At 37.6% G+C, this 14480-nt stretch overlaps 1 protein-coding gene across 1 annotated transcript in view; it reads right to left on the bottom strand.

The window, feature by feature from the left end:
- Positions 1 to 14480, bottom strand: part of THSD7B (thrombospondin type 1 domain containing 7B) — an 824502-nt gene that overhangs the window by 261993 nt on the left and 548029 nt on the right. The window lies entirely within an intron of this gene.

The following is a 14480-nucleotide window of genomic DNA, read 5'->3' as shown; positions in this document are numbered from 1 at the left end:
ATTAATTCAAACCCTGCACTGCCAATCCCCAAAGTAACTTTCAATAATTTATTGTATATGCCTTCCTTTGAGCATCTGATCTTTAGGGGTGATTCAAAACTAGGTGGGAGAACCTGTAACAGGGAGTAATATGAAGACCAAAAAAAGAACAAAACTGCAAAAAAATCATTTGAACTCCTTCTAGATTTTTGTTGGTTTGCTTGTTTAATGTCAATAATGGAAATAGTCCTGTTTTCACTTCACAGTCAATATTTAAAAAAGAATTTCTGATATCAATAAGTAAATATTTTTCTCATTAAAATTTCAGGAACAGTTAAAAAATTAACTTTTATTTCAAATACAGGTATAATCTACTTAGATAAGTCACACTATAAGTATCCTACCAATTGCACATAATTCTTCAAAGCTTCTTTCACATATTTAAAAAAAAACTGGGATGTCTCTAGTCATACTATAAAATAAGTAAAACAAATATTTTATGTATATATGAAGATTTTTCCAACAGTAATAAATTATTTCACAATACTCAAAAGAAATTCTAGAAACTGAATGTCTAAAATTTGAATGCTATGATTAATAAGCTTTCAATGATATTTTGAAGTATACACTGGATTTTTGAATGTCTATATCAAAGTATTTTGCATTAATAAAGGAAAGCATAAGGAATTAAGAAAGAATAGATTTAGCATATGTTAGAATTAACAGACATTGTTGTCAAATGGCATAAATACAAATACAAGCCTAAACATTTGGGAATTATGTGAACAGATTTGTTATTTAAATTTTTTATGATCTAGTCTCCTCATTTTTGAAATGAGTATAATAAGGACACCTATAACAAAGAATTGTGTGAATTCTTAACATGGTGTTGCACCCATACTAAGGGCTTAATAAATGCTACCAATTGTTATTATCCTTTATATTTGTTTTTAATTTTTTAAATCAATTAAGCTATAGTTCTCCTACCCAGTATGTATGCATACACACTCATTCTGCACACCTCTGTTCTTCCTTGGCCATTCTCAGAATCTGAAGGTATAAGGTTAGGAGAAAACTGTGGTTGAATCTTCACCTGATTTTGGCACTATCCTAAGAACCATCAGTGATCAACCAATATATCAGATAAGCCTTTAAAGCATTCACAGAGCTATGCAGAGAAATCAGATGCATTACTCCTGTACAAACTGATGAAGCAAACTAGGGTAATTGACACACTAGACTTCTCTAACCCCTACAGAATGCATTCAAAATGGTAGCATGAAGTGTAGCAACATCCACATTAATCTGAAGAACGCTGCTCTGAGTGACTACTGGTAATCAAGTAACTCAAGGGTGAGTGACAACTGATACACTACAGATCATGCTATCATCAGTTTGGTCTAGGTGTGAAGGTTTTCAGGTTTCTTCAACTTCAAGATTCTAATTTCTTTCCAAGTGTGAAAGGAATAACTAACAAAACAAAGAAAAACAAAGTTATGGATACATAATGGTTATCAGAGAGGAAAGTAGATAGGCAACATGAAGTGAGTACAGGGAGCAAATATATGGTAACGGGAGAAAACTAGACTTTGAGTGGCAAGCACACTATTATAACATATAGATGTCAAACTATAATCTTGTACACCTGGGAATTATATAATATTATTAACCAATATCACCCTAATACATTTAATTTAAAAATCACTAGAAACAAAAATTTGAACAAGTTAAATGAAGCATTTTTCTTCTTGGAAATGTTCTAGTACAAAAGGAGTCATTTAATTAATAAATATTTGATGAATGACTTGGTATTTAACCTCAGTAAAGCGCAGGGAAACACTGAATAGCAAGCACAAAATCTGCAGAACTGGGAAACCAGCAACAAAAACAAAACAAATACATGCACAAAGAAAATGAACATTGAAGATTTTTAGAGAAAATAAGGATAACTGGCAGCCAGAGGTACAACCAAAGGCAGAGCCCCTTCCACAGGGCAACTATGGGAAAAAATACTTTTAAAATAGTACTTTTCACCCACAATACAGTTCTGCGATTAATATTAAAGGTATGCAAACTCCTTGATCCAGAGAACCTCTTTAGTAGAGTATGCTGATCAAATTGCAGGCACTGGTATCAAACAGAACTCATAGTGACTCTCAACTATTTTACTGTTACCTTGGGCAAATTTTGTAAACTCTATTAAAATTCAACTTATCCAGATGATGGGGATAATAATAATACCTATATCATATAATAAATTGATGCAGATGAAGTGCTAGGAACAGAACTGAGCACTTAGTACATCAGTACATCTGTCAAGAGTTATATATCATTATTAAGAAAGTTATTGGAAATGAAATGTAAGAAATGGCATTAAAAAGATTCCATCATCATTTGTCTTGGTTCCTGAATGAGGAAGAATTTTCCAATTCCCACCAAACCCTCTTGACTCCTAAGAAGTATGACTGGAGCCTCCTTTGAATTGCAATGCCGATGTCAGTAGCTTCTTCCATGGGTAGTCTTCCCAAGGATATTGTGGTATTTCCAAATGATGCTCTGCATTCTGCTTAGTGTCAACAACAATTAGGCGACAATATAAGATTGCCACTCCAGAAGTCAGAAACCGAAATCTAAGGCCTGTACTGAATTCTTCCCAGAAGTACCAAGATCAAAATTCTTAACAAAGAGCTTAATTAGAGGAAAGTGAACACCTGTACAAGAGTGCTGGCCAATTTTACATCTCTTCACCTCACTCCCTGATATGGTCATGTCCAGTAGATACAGGTACCATGTCATTCTGCACTAAAGCTGACTTTACAAGAATTTTAATTCCTAGGTAATATTTAGGGGCATCTATCAAAGCCTTTTTGACCTTTAGAACCATTTGGGCTTCAATACTGATTCAGGAGTGTAGTAAGCATAAATCATAAAACATAGCTTATGCCCTGGGATCAGGAATTAAACTTGTTAAGGACACTTTCTCTCCCTCCATTGACGGTCTAGACACGAGACTTTATTTATATACATAGATCTTTATTACCTACACCATCTGCCCTAATAGACCTTACTGAATTTGATCCATTCATTCATTCATCCACTTACTTGGTCACAAAATACATATATAAAAAACTGTGACTAATTATAAAAGCACTGTGTGTGCACACATATACATGCACATATGAATAATCCAGGTTGCAGGAGGCTAGAGCAGTGGCAGTAATAGGCGGGTAGACAGCTAATACAACCATATTGTTGTTTCCCCTATATTGATAACCAGTGGGGAAAAACGTGGCATAGAAGAAATAGCAGGCACTTCAGTCTTGAATGGAAAGGATATGTAACACGTAGGCAGGAAAAATAAGCCATTACAGAGAATTTATCTGTTAGGCATCTGCTATTTAGTTGAACTCTGAGTCCTGGGTCTTTTGGAGCATAGCAAACCACTTGCAGGCCACAGTCTAAAGAAATGGTTCCTCTTTTGGTGCTTTTAAGTATTTAGGAAACTGAACTATCCTGATGGGAAAGGTCTTTCCATTAGGAAAGAGAGATGCAATTACTACTGACCGTTCTTGTCATATACTTCTACCTGAACTGTTTAAGAGGATTGACTCCTCAATGCTAAATTATATTTTATTTACTAAGGTTGAAATATTGTCATCTTTACTGGAGGAAAATAGTACTCCCAGGTAAAATTAGTTTAAATAGTTCCAGAACAATCTCATTATTGCTTGGAATGAATTGTATTAAGCTCTGGGCAGAAAGCTTGTAGAGCAGCTGCCTGGGTATTCTCGTTAAGAAATGATGGAGAAGCAGGTGATTGAGTCACACTACTCAGACAAGAGCTCTGAGACTAGAACATTCAACTGATAAGTGGGTATGGTGGGGTCATATGGAACCCTCCAAAAACCTCCATGACGCCTGAGGTCAATTTCCCTATTCATGGTGTCTAGTTATGCAGTTCACACATAGAATTGTGTTCAGCTACTTTATTTTTCTCTTAATTACTAAACACACTGAGCCTTAAGAATCACCAGAAGGGGAGAAAGGTTACTAATTGCTTACCCCTGTTACCTGAGTTTCAGTTCTAGCAGCATGGGAAAAAAATACCCTGACAAAAATTGTACAATTATCTGAGAAGTTAAAAAAAAACAAAAAACAAAAAACAAAATCAAAGCAAGTACTTGTATACGGTCTCAATTATTAACTAAAACTAAATGGCTAGTCTTTCTGCTTCCTGTCACCTCTGAACTGTGATAGTCAGAAAAGCTGTATGTCTGCTTTGTTTTCAACTATGATATGAAGAGGATGGGAGTTGCTGCCCTTATAATAAGAAACTATACTTTCTGCCTGGAAAGACTAAATAAGCAGGGGAGCCTGCTCTTTCAGATCCGTACAAGCTCAGCACCTTCACTATATTACTTTTCCTGATTGCTCCTGACAAGAGTTCAACTCTAACAGTTGACAAAAGGGAGTAGGAAGAATTCCTTTTAAGAGGTCATGATCTCCATGAAATTGGGGTGACATGCTAGAAAGAGAGAAGGACTATTAGCTTGTTGTCCTGTGATTATGAACTGTTTCAGTTCAGGTGTAGAGCTCAATTTGCATGCACATCAAGGAGCAGAAAGGGTAGGAAGCAATTGCTTGGCTCAACCAACATTCAGAAAGCATGTTCTAAAGTCATGCTCTGCACTAGTGACCTGGGACACACAGAAGAAAAGCAGAAATATAAGTTCACTACAGTCAGCGCCCTGCAAGAGGGCAGGCACTGGGCAGTTGGAGGAGCTGTCCTAGGCGACATGGAAGGATGAGTAGCATGTATCCAGTGAAGACAACAGGAGCCAGCCAGCGGCTGGACACACTACATTCCTGTGCAGAGAAACAAGCAACGTGGTGGGCTGGCTTCCTGACCTTGTTATGCACACATTTAGGACTCTTCAATTCCCCTTTGCTAACACTCGCAATGCTCACAATTACACATTCCCTATCTGTGTAGCGAGGTTACTAACTTAATGCCACTATGCCAGGCTGCCCCTAATACGTGTGGGGTCCTGTGTTAGAACACGAGAGGTCACAAATCACAACTCTAATGAGTTAAGTTATAACTGAAATTAACTAATGTATAATAGATAGTTCTATTCTCCTACTATAACATGTATATGTTCCTAATATCTTGGAAAGCCAGGTTTCAATATAAATTCTGGGATGACTTGGAGTTTCAGGATGGAATGAGGCAGTACAAGGACTGCGGGCCCAGCCCAGGGCCCCTTCTCAAAGATGAATTCTACCCCAGGAGAATAAGTGGGCACTGCCGTCAATCTCCAAAGCTCAATTCACACACCAGCCCCCATGCCCACCCCCATCCACCTTTTGGGTCTGGATTATACACACAGGTTCTGCAAGCTTTCCTCAGAGGTCACACACAGAGAAGAGATGCCTGCATGTTGTGGAGCAGGGGTGTGGGAGGGGAAGGGTGGGATCTGGTGGGACTCCCTGCCATGGGAAGAAGCAGAACTGGAAGAAGGCCAGAGAAGGATATCTAAGGCACAGAGGCCAGGCAGCGCACTTCTCGCTGAATCTAAGGGTAGAATTGCACACTACTCCAATTATTTCATTAAAGTGACATGATCATCCTTAAGAGCTCTCTTCCTAGTAGGCAATCAGGAAAGATACAAATGCCAATTAACACTATCTCAGTTTTGGCCAGTTTAAGTAGTTTACTTCCTATTTAAATATATATATATGAACAGCCTTGCTGTTTCAGTTCCTTCCACTTTTGCTCACCAGAATGGCATGTGGGTGTCTTTTGCAGCCAGCAAGGGTCTTAGATATACATAATGGTCCTGCAGCTCTCTGGATCTCTTGCAGCATCCGCAAGGAGTGGTCCTTACCCACTTGGTAACTCTGCTTGCCCTGGTGACATTTGCTGTTCAGGTCTCATCTCAGGCTAAAAAACTCATGATAATTCTCTCTCAGCCTGGTCAGGGGCCATAGTCCTCTGGCTGATGTGGTCTTACCCTGTCTTGGTGTGGTGTATTCAGCTGGGGCTCTGTGATCAGATTCCTGAGAGATCCAGGGCAGGTAGTCCTATTAAGCCTGCCAGACCACATCGGCAAGTAACACACCCTCCTCGGGGCAAGGAAGAACTTCTAGGAAACTCGGGGAGCATCTAAAGAGGCACTAAGGCACTCCTTCTGAAGTGAGGCCCCTATAAGTCATCTCTTCTAAGAGTTCCAAACAAGACATGGAGCAGAAACACTTCAGCTTTTTTCTTGTTTCTTAGACAGACTCTCCATGTCTGCAACATCAGTCCCAAGTCAGAGGAAAGCATGACACACATTCCTTCTGCCTTCCCTCAACCCCCAGTCTCTTCTCTTTTCCTTCCCATCACTCCCGTGGCAAGGAGACCTTCTTTTTCTTCCCCTGTCTGAAAGACTTCCCCTGTATTATATCCATCTCCTATCTGAGATGGCATTTATCCCTGTCCCTGAAGCCATAGTGACAGTCAAAATGCAGAGAGAGAAATCTGATTGGGTTAAGGATATAAATTGAGAAGCATTTTTTAAGTATTAAAAATATAAATCCTGTCATACAGATGTGCAAAGGTTCAGGAATGCTGAGCCGGTGGCTGGCTTGTGTGACTATGTGCCTCCTGGAAAGTGATCAACATGCATTAAGTTGCCACTAAATACAGCTGATGGATTCTTTCAAGCCCACCATGGAATAGGAGGCAAGGATAATTGATATTAGGTGCTGAGGGACTTACATGCTCTGCAGGAAAACTGTTGGTCCCTCATTAGGGGCATATCTTGGTTTATTGTGCTCCACTTTATTGTACTTCACAGATTTTTCTTTTTTTAAACAAATTGAAAGCAAGACCTTCCACCAGAAGAAATATTACAAATTGTTTTATTGCAATTGTCTGTAACCAAACATGCAATATTTTCAAGGTATGCCTTTATTGGGAAAGGTTCATGAGGTTTTTTTTAAAATGCTGGTCTATTTTGAGGGTATTATTGTTTTCTTGTTGCTACTGTAACAAATTACCACAAACTTGGCAGCTTAAGAAAACAAAAATTTGTTTTCTTACAATTGTGGGAGCCAGGAGTCCCAAATCAGTTCCACCAAGCTACAGTGACATCAGCAGGGCTGGCTCCTTCGGGAGGATCTAGGGAGAATCGGGTACCTTCTCTTTTCAGCTTCTAGAGGCTGCCTGCATCCTTCACTCCTAGCACCTTCCTCCAGCTTCAAGGCCATGCGTGTAGTCCCAGCACGTCTCTCCCTTGCTGTTCCACTGCTTCCATCAAGACGTGGCCTCCTGCCTCCCTTTTATAAGCGCTGCTGTGATTACCTCCATAACCTCCCCACCTCAAGATGCTCAACTTCATCATGCCAGCAAAGCCCCTTGTTGCCATGTAAGGTAAGATATTTACAGGTTTGGGAATTAGAACTCAGGCATTTGGGGGAGCTATTATTGAGCCTACGAGACAGGACAAAGGTATTTTTCCCTAGCCCTGAGGCATTGCCTCATCCACTACAATAAGAACCAACCCAGCTTCATGTATTGTCATAATAGGAAGAAAAGCAGATTTGACACAAGTTTACCCTGACTTCCCTATGCCCTGCACTCACACAGGTGTTTTCTTTCATTTTGTGTTTTTTCAACTACCTCACCTTGGTCACCAGGTTACCTTAGAACTGTTCTCCACTCACTGTCAGGGTGTCCTTGGAGAAAACAGCCTGGTAGACATATTTCTTAAGGCCAAGCATAATTAAGAATGTACATCTACATTAGACAAAAGTGCATTTCCATGACAAATACCAGTATTTGGGTCGGTCTGAGCCATATAAAATGCAAAGCCATTTTCTTCCTTTGAGCTAACATGCTTCAATTTTTAAGTTCATAAATGACTAAAGGGAAAATATCAGTAAAGAATATCAATTGGACTGTCTTCAATATGCAGAGAACTATTGGTGTTGGGAAGGACATGAGAATAGGCAGAAATAATAAAGTTCTGTATCTTGGAAAAGAAGGCTAACTCTATGTTTTCTTTCACACAAAGCCTGTTTTGTTGATGCTACGACAGGCACATACTCTAAACTGTCCACCTTGAGTACAGCCAGCCCTGAGCCCCTCCCACGTTCCACCCCATGCTCCAGAGAAGAGAGCTGGCAGGATTAAGATGCACATCAATATGGTCACAGGATGCTGTGTGGAATAGTCTCCCCAGTCTGTCTGTGTCTAGTTACTCTGGCTGCAGAGGAGAGGGAAGGACTGCTCTGTCCCTCTCTCTAGGTGGCCAGCACTGGTGTGGGGAGGGTCAGGAGCCCTGGTAGCATAAAAAAGGACAGAAAAGGTGGCCCCCAGCACAGGTAGCTCCCAGGCACGGAGACTGAATTCACCACTGCCTGACCAAGCCTTTGACTTGAATCAACTCAGCTTAACCAACCAACCAACCAGTCTTTATAGTCTCACTCAGTGAATATCCTAGCAATTCCATTTCTGCGACAATTGAAAGTAGCAGAGAAGACATTTTTACTTGCTATCATCAAAATGAGTTTATTTAGAAATAAAAGCCAGTTCTTCCCATACCCCAAGTGCGTCCATTTTCCCCTGTGTATTTTCTCTCTCTGTGCAGAGCACAGTGTTTGGAGCATAGTATTTGGAAGTCCCATTCTTCAAAACTGGCATTTGAATCACGTGTGTGCTTATTATTACATGCTGACTGACATACATGCAAATTTTGAGTGGAGCAGCGTGAGTTGTGAAAATTGAATTAAACAATAAACCTGCAATTGCTTGTTAGGGTGCTTTAATTGACTCTTAAGTACCATATACGAAGCTGCGTAGCTGCACAAGCCCAATTATAAGCTTGCTTATAGAAAGATGCAACTGATTTTGCATGTTTGAAATCTATTCTCTAATTATTGTTGCCCTCACAGAAAAAATTCAAATAAATAAGAAATGCTTCATAAGCTAATAATGTATACTTAGTCCTTAAGTAAGCTTGAAGTACTTTATTTAGGTTCTAACACAAGATCAAAAAATGCACAGTTAAAAATTCCATTTGCTTTATTTCAGGCATTTGTTAAGGCCTGGAGCTCTCTGTGTTCATAGCCAACCAAAGAAATGTACACAACCAAAGAAATGATTTTTGTTTCAAGGTATCTGCCCCCCTAACTTAAAAATATTGATAACAATTAATATTTCTGGAAAAAAGAGAACAAAATAAAATTACAAAAAATTAATAAATAACCCCCCCTACCAAAAAAATAGTTAATACACGTGAAAGTCACACAATGGGGAAGAAGGGAAATCTTAAACTCTGGTTGCTGATCTTTTGTGGCAAATTCTAGAAAGAAATGCTCGAAATTGTGGTTTAGTTACTCAGCCATGGTTGGAAGAAAAGTGATCGGCATCAGCTGTGGGCCTTGGAGGTAGGTGATGAAAACAGAAAACACAGGAGATCCAAGTTGACTTATTAAACTCAAAATATCAGAAAGTCCCATACAAATAGAGGGAGCACCTTCAAAAACTGTGGAGTAATCACTGGAAATCCTAAATCCAAGGGGGAAAAGCATTAAATTGTTTTTCTATAGGACACAATGTACCCTGATAATGATGTTTGCATGAACACAAGCAGTCCTGGAGTAGCTTCAGACCCCAAATGATCTCCACTAGTCACAATGAAACCATCAAGAATAATATGTAAGTACAAAGAGTAGCTTGCTTGTTAAGAAAACTGCAAGACAAGTATCTTAGTTCCTAATCTCCCCCTTCCCTAAACTAGACAAATTATATGTAAATATATGTCTAGCATTATATGTATACATATATAATGTATATAATGTATGTATAATTACACTCATATACACTCACTCTCTGGATAGAGGGAACATGCAATGCAAACTCAGCTTTAAATGTTCTTAGCCACTTCTTTAATATAGATGCCTCTCTGAATCCTTTCTCTTATAGAGAAATATTAAAACCTATATTAAAGAAAAAACATTATAAATGTATAAAAAGCATTACATTCAGCAACACATTTGGTAGCAATCACCCTAAATTGTCATGACATGACCCTGGTTTGGTAGCTCAGTTGGTTAGAGCACCATCCCAGGTTGTCAAGGTTGTGGGTTCTATCTTTGGTGAGGGCACATAGAAGAATCAACCAATTAATGCATAAATAAGTGGAACAACAAATCAATGTTTCCCTCTCCCTCTAAAATCAATAAAATAAACAAATAAATAAACTGACATCATAGTGAATATGAAGGAGTCATGATGCCAATCAAACTTTCCATACATACCTGATTTTACAAGGTATGTAGCTGCATTTAATTCAGTTGACTTTTTATATTTTCATTAAAAATAATTCAATAGAGAAAGACTATTAATGAGATAGTGTTTCATTTGGGGGTGAGGAAATACTCTGGAGTTAGTTTAATTGATGGTTTCACAATTCTGAATATATTAAAAATTAATTGTACACTTTTGAGTGAAATTTTATCTTAACAAAGCTGCTATAAAATTTTTGAATCCCAAACAAATAAATGCACTTTTAGAAAAAGAGCTCAGGGTTCATGTCACAAAATCATGTCAAATAGATGCTGCATTTCCAGAAATCCTAGGAATCACAAGCATTTATGAGCTAGCAAAGAAATTATTCCCCCCACAGTTATGCTCAAAACTGTTTATATTAACTTTTATAAATAAGAGTGTGCCCATAAATAATGAATTAAGACTTTATGTGAGTGCAGTTCTTTCCACATGCTTCTTATCTGCAGAGTTTTATATTTTGTCTTGCATTGGGAAAAAAAGGTACCTGCCTAGACTTTCTGTGGTACCATATATACTAAATTAGAATTCCACTGAATGCTATTTGGAGGATACAGCTAGTTGAACTATGAAACATAACAATAATTTAAGACAATTTATGCCTAGGAGGGCTCATAATTTACACAAAATACTCAATTTACAGCATGTGGGAAAAAGCACTAAATATATAAATATCTATGAACCACCTAGATTTAAATGTATACAGAATGTATAAGCATTGCATGGTGTTTAGAATTAATTTCTCACCATTTATAAACATCTGTCAGATAAGAAATCATCTAACTCCCCTTACAAATGTTTGCTCTTTTTCTTTCCTTCTTTCTATATCATAGCCTCATTAGATATAAACTAATGATAAGATGCTTTCTAATATTTCCAAGTCATTTTTTTCATAGCCACTAGAAAGACATCAGATCACTTTCCTTCAGTAATAAATTCTACATCTAAATTCTGTGTCTTATGCCTAATTAAGTCATCAATTCAGATAGTATAAAAGGTTTTTTTATAATTTCTTTTTTATATTTGAAAAAATAGTTTCTACACACTTCATTCTACAGAATATTGCCTATAACTATGCAATATGCTAGAAGCTTTATTCTTCTCCAGCCCCTATTTTATGTACATGTACAAGGGAAATATATATTGGCAGATGTTAAAGAATAAATATGCTAATTTACACACTGCCTGTAGAAGTTGATTTCATTTTTAAAGGAATATGGCAGTATTTACATAAGTTTCACCTCTATCTCTGCAAACAGCTGCTGTGCAACCAACTTCCAAATCAGGAGAAGAAATGGGATGAGTATTTTTTAATAGTTGCTCTGGGTTTGACAGATGGATGATTCTTTAGTTACCTGCTGCACTTCACATAAAGGCACAGTGAAGAACTGGGCCAAATCACTATAGACAGTAATTGTAAATATTTTAAAATGTACCTACTCATGGAGTACAAGAGGTAAGAGTCTTAAAAGCCTGTGTAAAACAGAAATTTGAACTATCATCTGCCATTAAATAAGCTATCTCGATAGTAAATGCAGTATCATTTATCATGAAGCTAAACTTTATGTCATATAATCATTCCAGTAACAGTAACTAAGTAACAAATGAGATGTGAAACTCAAATTTCAAAATAACTTGTTGTTCTCTATTGAAAAACAACTGAAAAGACCCTGGATATTAATTATCTCATTGCTACAGAAAAATAATATCAGTGTAACATCCATATTTATTCCCCTCTCTCTCCAAAGTATACTACATTTTCTTGCAGATCTGTCTGCTTAAAACATCTTCTAAGGATCTCTTATTTTTTCTACAAATGATTTCCTCTTTGTAGCTCACTATGAGTACTCACATTAAATTTAGAGGGAACCATAATCACCACTATTATAATGAATTATCTGTTATGTACAAAACTGATGCCATGTCAAGAAGACATTTGTTTTCATTTTGTTGGGTCTCCTCCTCCATAAACTCTGCCAAGCTACTGCTGAAATTATGTTTATTCATACAGATTTCCTCTTTTGTTCCTCAGGAGACCATGCATTTGCTAAATCCTTTATGAAAAACAAATTCGTTACACTTTAATTCTGCTTTAGAATCTCAAACTTAATAAAACTTTATAATAAAAATATGAAGAACTGTGGATTCAGAGAGTCATATTGTAGTTCGTATGCACAATATAAATTCAACAGTCATACAACTTAGTTTCTCTCACAACAGGAAATCCTGCTATTGATAGGCTTTCTCTCCAGAATAATGGTTTTTAACCTCAAAGATACATTTTTTAATGTAAACAATCAATATTGTGCTTATATAAATTGAATTTGTTTAAAGTGACATATATTTCAAAATCAAATGACCTCCAATTTCTATGTGTAATTTGTTACCTGCTAAAATTAGCTGAATCAAGAGTAAAATTAGCCTTCCAATGTTTTATCAGCTATGAGTTAAGTCAGGAACTCGACCTGTTTATATTTCTAAGTACTGGGAAATAAGTAATCTTATTGTGACTAACAATATCCAATTCATACATTTAAATACTTTGAGGTAGTAATGGCCCCCTGCATGAATCAAATGATCAAGGCTTATTGGAGCCTCTGACCAGATCTTCCAATGATACAATCTTTTACACATTTGCTTGAAGTCTCTTTCACACCATGTAAGTGAAGCTTTTTCTTCAACCTGAGTTCCATGCCAATGACGAAGATCCATGCACAATCTGAGGAGGCAATCTGGCCAGTTAGGAGAATAAGTCTAGCACTGGCTTTTCCTGTAATAGCTGTATGACCCACTGGGCAAGGCTAACTGAAACTTAGGTATATTTATATGCAAAATGAAGGAGTTGGACCAGGATGATCTGGGTTCCTTCCAACTCTAATATTCCTTGATTATATTATGGGTTCAGACATATACAAAGCATTCTCATGAGTATTGTTAAATTTTCTATTGAGAATCTGTAATATTAGTATAGCCAGCTGGTACCAAAGCAAGCATTTATGCTGTTTTTATTCCACTTGCTGTTATGTTAAATACATAAAGCATGCTAACACATGAAGAAAAACATACAAATTTGGTTAAAAAGAATTCCATACTTCACTTAGGAAGGCATTTTACATAACAAATATATATTAAACTTCCAAGTAAAGCTCGTAGAGTGGAAGCCTAAATATACCCCTACTTCTTTCTAAAGCCTCATCAAAGCTTTGCTAAACATTAGAAGCATGAATGAGGACAGAATGGTGTCATGATGTTTGAAGCTGTAAATCAATAGATGTAAGGATTGAACAGACCAAAGAAAATATTAAATTCTAAGATGGAAACAGCAAAAGCCAAGGATTAATACATTATCACAGAATCTCTAGAAGTGGATTTGAATGGGGGAAATGGATGTGCTTAAAATTATCCCAGAGTGTGCTTATAAATCAATTAGACCCTCAACTCGCTCACTCTCATCCTCCAGTCTCATTGTAAAAGACTGGAGGATAAAAAGCATCTCTAGGCCAAAGCCTGGCTGAGAAGACTACTTGACTATTGTCATACTGAATACAGAAGGCCCTCACTTTCCTCCCTAACTCAGTTTCCAGAACACTGACAATCAAGTTTTCCCCTTCCAAACAGAAAATTTGAAAATCTTCTTTGGGAAACCCAAACGGTACAAGACAAAAGATCCAACTATGTTGACATGAAAAGCTTCTCAACTGAACAGCCCAGCTAGATCATCTGACTCTCAAGCTAGCATGAACAGCCAAATTCATATAACTCAATTTTGTCACTTCTAAAGAGAAGCAGAGATTAAAGGATTACCAGATACCTGAGGGAAATTTTGACTTAAAATACAGTTACCACAGAGATCCAAGATGGCAGAGGAGTAAGTGGAAACTACACTAACCTCCTCCCAGGACCAGTCTAAATTTACAACTTAATTTTGGAGAAATCATCTGGAATAACCAACTGAACACTAGCTGGACAGAAGTCTTATAACCACTGAGAGACAGAAAAGGCTGCTACATCACAACGTGACTGGTAGGGAGTGTGAAGATGTGGAAGGGCTGGCTGGGCTCACATGGGTGGAAGCTGAAGGGACCAAGGAACAGCTCAGCAGCCGGAGATTCCCCCTGAGAAGGGTAGGGTCTAAACCCCAAGCTGGGCTTCCCAGCCTACAGCA

The sequence above is a fragment of the Furipterus horrens genome, unplaced genomic scaffold, assembly GCF_987537825.1.
Source record: "Furipterus horrens unplaced genomic scaffold, mFurHor1.1.pri manual_scaffold_1, whole genome shotgun sequence".
Taxonomy (NCBI): Eukaryota; Metazoa; Chordata; class Mammalia; order Chiroptera; family Furipteridae; genus Furipterus; species Furipterus horrens.
The sequence above is the reverse complement of the archived record's forward strand: the minus strand, read 5'-3'. Positions and strand labels throughout refer to the sequence as shown.